A 6,219-nucleotide genomic window follows, 5' to 3' on the forward strand; every position below is an offset into this window, starting at 1 on the left:
CCCCCCCCCAAAAAAAAAGAAAGAATTTGAAAGATTTTTCTTCACTTTATGTGACTCCATGCATACATAACAGACTATTTCTCTTGTGTTGGCTTCTTTAATCATCTAACTAAACAGCTGCCCTGGTTAGGAAGTAGCATTGGTTCAATTACTCAGTCCTCATGAGAAGTTAACAGGCAGGAGGTTAGAGTGGCTTGTTAAAATCACTGTGGCTCACAGTTGCATTATTAAAAGACACAGATATAAATGTCAGCCATGTGGGTTGTGTGAGGTGAATGAAAGTAAAGAATTCATAAGATGAAGGGCATATTTGGGGGAAATATGGGGGCTGGAGTGATGGCCCCATTGTTAAGGGCATGTGCTTTTCTTGCAGAGGACCCTAGGCCAGTTCCCAGTATCCATGTGGTGGCTTATACCAAGCCATGTAGTTACATACACACATGCAGATAAAATACTAATATACATGATATAAAATAAATAAACCTCATTAATATACACTGCATTTATTTGTGTGTGTGTGTGTGTGTTTGTGTGTGTATGTGACAGTATATGTGTTGAGGTCAGAGGACAACTATGGGAATTGCTTTAAATCTATCAAGATGGTCCAAGGAATTGAATGCATGTCATCGGGATTGATAGACACACTTTTAACTGCTTCATCTGGCTGGCCTCATTTTCTTTCCCTTTGAGGTCAGGGTTTCATGTAGCCCAAATTGTTCTCAAACCCACTATGTAGAAAAGAGTGGCTTTAATCTCCTGGCTCTCCAGTCTCTACTGTAGAAATGTGGGAATTACAGCACACCCAACTGTTTTCTTTTTCATAGAATGTAAAAGTTATTCTTTGGAAGTATGTAATTTGTGTGTGTGTCTCTCTCTGTGTGTGTTCTCATGCACACATGTATGTGTAACCCTGTGGGAGGCCAGAGGTTGATGTTCAGTGTTTTTCTATCTTGTGTTTTTGTGAGCTCAGTAATTTGGCTAGACTTGCTTGCCATTAAGCACAAAGGTTCCTTCTGTTTCTGCCTTCTCATGCTGGCTTAATACATATGAACATTGCTCTTGGCTCTTTAAATGCGTGTTGGGCTCTCAGGTCTGGTTTTCATGAGCATGCAGCCCACACAGCACATTACCAACTGAGCTGTCTCTCATATGAATTCATTGTTTTAAAAGTGCCCTTACTAGTCAAATGACCAGACCAGAACCAACTACCTCATTATCCCAAATAAATCCTGTGACAGCAGCTAATCCTCATTTGCTTTCCTTATATACAAATTTTAGTATGTGTCCTTAGTGACACCCATCTCCATTTGATTATTGACCTTACTGACCCTGTCTCTAACTTGGCTCTTCCCATGGCTCTTCTTTTTTCTATCTTATTTCTGGATCTCTTTAGAGTTTATCTTCTTCAGTGGGGTCACCTTTTTCTGTCTTTTGATGAATTATGCTTACCATTGTTTTTCCTACTTTGCATCATTCTAAATCATGCATTTATTTGTCTGTGAAATTTTCTGCTTCCGGTACTACAAGATGGGACTGGTCACCTGAAGTGCTTGCTGAAGGTCTGGTAATCATTCCTTGCTTTTGCTTTTAGCACTTTCCAATTATGGAGTGCTTCACATGTGCCTTGTACGGCAAACAGCTCCCCGAACACCTAGTTTCCATATCAGCCCTGCAAAGATCTTATCAATTTTACCGTGAATCTTTACAGTGAACAGTCTCAGGGCAAGTAAAGTTTCTAAGGTTGCCCACAGGACAAATGTTGGGAACCAAGTTAGTGGTAGAAAAAATTCTCCACACATGGGGGAGTACAGAAGGAGCTATGACAGACTGTGGCATTTTCCTGTCCAAAATACAAGCGAGTGAGGCCATCAGATCAGCAACTGGCAAGTTACTCTGTTTTGTATTAGTGCCTAGTACCTGGAATCTTGGTGCTCAAGAGGCAGCAGCATGTGGTATTTGTGTTTGGGACCAGCCTGGCGTACATTTTCTTCAAAAGCAAAACCAATCAAAAACAACCCCCAAAGCAAGCAGATAAAAATCCCTTACCCCCTTTAATTCCCTATCTGTGGGTCTATTGTTTAGGACACATGAAAACTGATATAATGTGAGAGAAAGGCTAACACTCTACTTACCTTCAACTGGAGGAGGATTTTGGTTGCCAGCAATTATCCATGATAAAATTTTTAATGGGTGCCTCCTTTCTGCACGGACATCAAGAAGAAAACTCAAACTAAGAAAGAAGGATGGTCTCTGAAGGGACAGCTAGATCTCTGATTGAAAAAAGGATCATTCAGCTTTGCAGCCAGACTCTTTTTAAAGAACACACCCTGTGTTTTTGTTAGAGGTACCTTACTTGATTCTTAAATTATCAGGTTTTTATGAGCTTTTCAATCATGATTACCTAGAATCTTCCTTGCCAGGAGTATTTGTACTAATAAACAGAGCAAAAACTAAATGAGGACTCTAAATCCCTCCAGCCAAGCTGTTAGCATTGTCCCTTACAACCCTACATCATATGAGTATCTTCCTTTTGATATGACAAGTTAACAAAGGAAGTTTAATCTGCTAGGTTTCTGCAATATAGTGGTAAGTGCCAGAGTTCATGTGTAAACACAGATGAACTGACCACTTCACCAACCACAGTCTGCTGCCTTTTCTAAGAAGTAAAATGAGGCCAAGTGGGGAAGAGGCATCTCTTAATTAGCAAGGTTTTGGCAGTCTGCTTCAGTGGTCCTGCTGATGGAAAGCCTGACATTAGGTATGTGGTAGAGAGAGGGATCCCAGATCCCAGGACTCCTATCCTATGGAGAGAAACATCTCATTAATTCAGCTGAGACTCAGGGATTCCACAGCCCACAGATAATTAGCTAGTAATTATGATAGAAGGGGCAGGAGACTCTCTGGAGAAAGTGTGCCAGCAATAGAATTACTAGAAAAAGTCAGAAAGTCACCCACACCTTTTGTTACCAGGGATAACCAGAGTCACATTGTTTCCCTCTACCCAGCATCTAGGCATTGTTACAGTTCTCTGATTTCTACAAATGTCCACATTGCTCGTGTGTGTGTGTGTGTGTGTGTGTGTGTATACACTTGTGTATATGTAGACATCTGTCTAACCCTCATTTGATACAGGCACTTATTCTGCCTGTCAGCCATCAGTTTTAGGATATGAGGTCCAGATCATAGTGGATGTTTCAGGTATGATCCACAGTCATACTGGATAGTCATTTTAACTATTTTTAACTATAAAATCATTTTAATAGTCCTACTTTAATAGTATGAGTGTATAACTGGATGTTCATATTTTCTTAAATTGTAGAATCTCTTCACTGTTTCTTTGGTGTCTTAAGGAACAGTTGTAGCAGCTGCCAGGAAATGTGGTGAAATCCCATTAATTTCAAGTGGGACTATAACACCGATGTTTATGAAAAGCTAAGGACAATGTGAAAAAGATTGTTATAATGCTAGAAAGTAGAAAGGGTCACACAAATAAAATGCAAATTTAATAAAAATATGAAGTTAATGAATAAACATATGAAGTCCAGACTATAAGGAAGGTTATGAACATTTTTTAAAAGATTTATTTATTTATTTATTTATTTATTTATTTAATGTGTGTACACTGTAGCTGTCTTCAGACACTCCAGAAGAGGGCATCAGATTTTTGTTATGGATGGTTGTGAGCCACCATGTTGCTGCTGGGATTTGAACTCAGGACCTTTGAAAGAGCAGTCGGTGCTCTTAACCACTGAGCCATCTCACCAGCCTGGGAATGTGCTGCAGACCCTCTTTGGTCCTAGTCTGCATGGAACTGGTCTCTGGTTGCAGGTGGACAAGGAGTCAGTGGGAATTGACAGACAGACTCGACACAAGAGAGTGTGGATCTGAATGTAATTTGTCAAATCGAGCATCAAATTTTTTATACAGAAGAAAATAGGGAAGTTGGGTGACACACCGGCAAGGTACAAAGAGGTTACTGGATACTTACACAAAACAGAGGAATGCAAACAGGGAAGGACTGGCAGGAACCAACTGGGGTAAAACTCAACGTTAACAACTGGGATAAAAAAAAAAAAACAGCTCCACCTAAGGTCCACTTAATCCTAGAAGCCAGGGGCAAGGGCTTCCTGCCCTTGCCATAGTTCCTACTCTAGTCTATTGTGTAGACCACCTTCCCCCTAGGCCATTTTAAATACTTGTGTATGGGTATAACTCAACTATCTATAGTTCTATGTATCTACTCTGGTTCCTTTTTATGTCACAAACTTCCTTCTTCCTAGATAATGATAAATTTCTGTGTAGGGCAGTGACTTAGCTATCCATGCCCAAGATTGGATCAAAGACTGCCTAGAATCTAAATTAGCTATATGTCAAAATATCAATCCATAGGAGCACTTGTAATAAAGCAATATTAAGGGAAAGCACACAGATCCGTTTACCAACTAAAGCAAGGACATTGGAGCATTCTTTATACAGGATGCCACCGTTCCAGGAGACTAAGTTTCCATGAACTGTTCGCCTCGGGACAGCGCTCAGGTTTTCAGGGCCTGTCATGCTTGTCACTACTGGAGTGGATGTAGCAGGAATGAATATTTATTTAACTGTAAAACATTCCAGAATACCCTACAAACCCACCATTAAGGGCAACTGCGCTGAAGATGCCCTTTCTAGCTTTGATCTCTTTCTAGCTAGAAGAAAAGTATACACAAATCCTGCTGATAAAAGTACTGAACCATGTGGAATTCCATGGATTCATAGAAAGAAAGAAAGAAAGAAAGAAAGAAAGAAAGAAAGAAAGAAAGAAAGAAAGAAAGAAAGGAAGGAAGAAAGGAAGAAAGAGAGAAAGGAAAAGGAGACTCAGACTTGGCAACAATTTATTTATAGTCCATGAGACTACAATTATACAGGAGCATAGCTGCTCTCTGTGTAGATAAGTTACTGTTACCTCAGTAACTGTGGAAAGGCAAACTTGGTTTACAAACAAAAACTAAAAAACTATTGCAAACTGAATGGACTAAGAAAATCAAGCCTTGAACAATGAACAAAAACATTTTCCATAAAAAGAGCTTCATTTATGATGTTTGCTTAGTGCATTTTACATTAGCTTTCCCTTCCCAACCAAAGATGCTCACCGTCCTGAGTCTGTCTATTAAAGCATTCACTGCTTGTTCACTAAAACCACTAACTGAAGATTTTTGACATAATAGGGGCTTGGGTCTCAGATATAAATTCTCATTTCTACATCCAGGGTGTCGGTCTTTCCAAAGAAGGGGAGAAGGGTAGGTTGCTACCACAATGCATGTATTGAGATGTGACTACTTTCTACTGAATACACTAAATTTCATATTCATCTATACAAATATCCTACACTCAAATTTTTCTGAGTTACTAGGAGGAAAAAACACAACATTTCTCCTGGTGCTTCTAGAAAGTACATATATTAAGTGGCATTTTGTGATACCATTATTTTTAAAATTATTGAGCACAAGGCTTTGCATTGGCTAGCAAATGCTCTACCACTGAGCTACCCTCCAGTCTCCAGTTAGCTTTCCTTTTAATTACAAGGATGAAATAGTATTTTTAAAGGATAAGTGACCAGTTCCATATCTAGATCAAGACTCATCAATACCATCACAAGTTCTTCAATGATTTTCTTTGAACGCCTTTTCTAGTAATCACTGATTACTAGATTACAGGTCTTCACGTTGGGATAGTCTTCCAAATCTTCATAGAGTGACCAGACAGTATCCAGTCTCCTGTAGTTCTCGGGGCTGACCAGGATTCTCACAACCTGAAGGCACTGCTCTTTCAGCATATATACTGGCAGCATGATGTTGGCCAGAGCAGGCTGCTCATCAACGTTAAGAGATGGCACAAATAACTCAGTTCGGTTAACCAGGAGTCTGTTGTTCGTCCTTGCATCCATGAAGAGCCACGGATGACCTTGGTAGCTGTTGATGTGGAGGCTGGTGCCCGGCAGCAGCATCTGGAAGGGCTGTGGTTCACCTTGAAAATCGAGCCACAGGGGCTGCACCAAGCGCGGACTGCGGTTCCAGACCACCATGCAGGACAGGTATTGCAGGTGTACGGTCTCTGAGCTCAGTGAGGGTGGTGGCCGCCCTCCAGCCATAGGTCCCCGGTAGTCTTCCGGGTTCAACCCCAAGATGAGGTCAGGTCTAGAATTCCTCTGCCCGGGTTCCCCTCCCCCCCCCCCCCCCC

The 6,219-nt window shown here is 40.8% G+C and overlaps 1 pseudogene; it reads left to right on the forward strand.

Moving 5' to 3' along the window:
* Positions 1-6,219, forward strand: part of LOC110312230 — a 65,646-nt pseudogene that overhangs the window by 47,927 nt on the left and 11,500 nt on the right.

This window comes from Mus caroli, chromosome 17 (genome assembly GCF_900094665.2).
Source record: "Mus caroli chromosome 17, CAROLI_EIJ_v1.1, whole genome shotgun sequence".
Taxonomy (NCBI): Eukaryota; Metazoa; Chordata; class Mammalia; order Rodentia; family Muridae; genus Mus; species Mus caroli.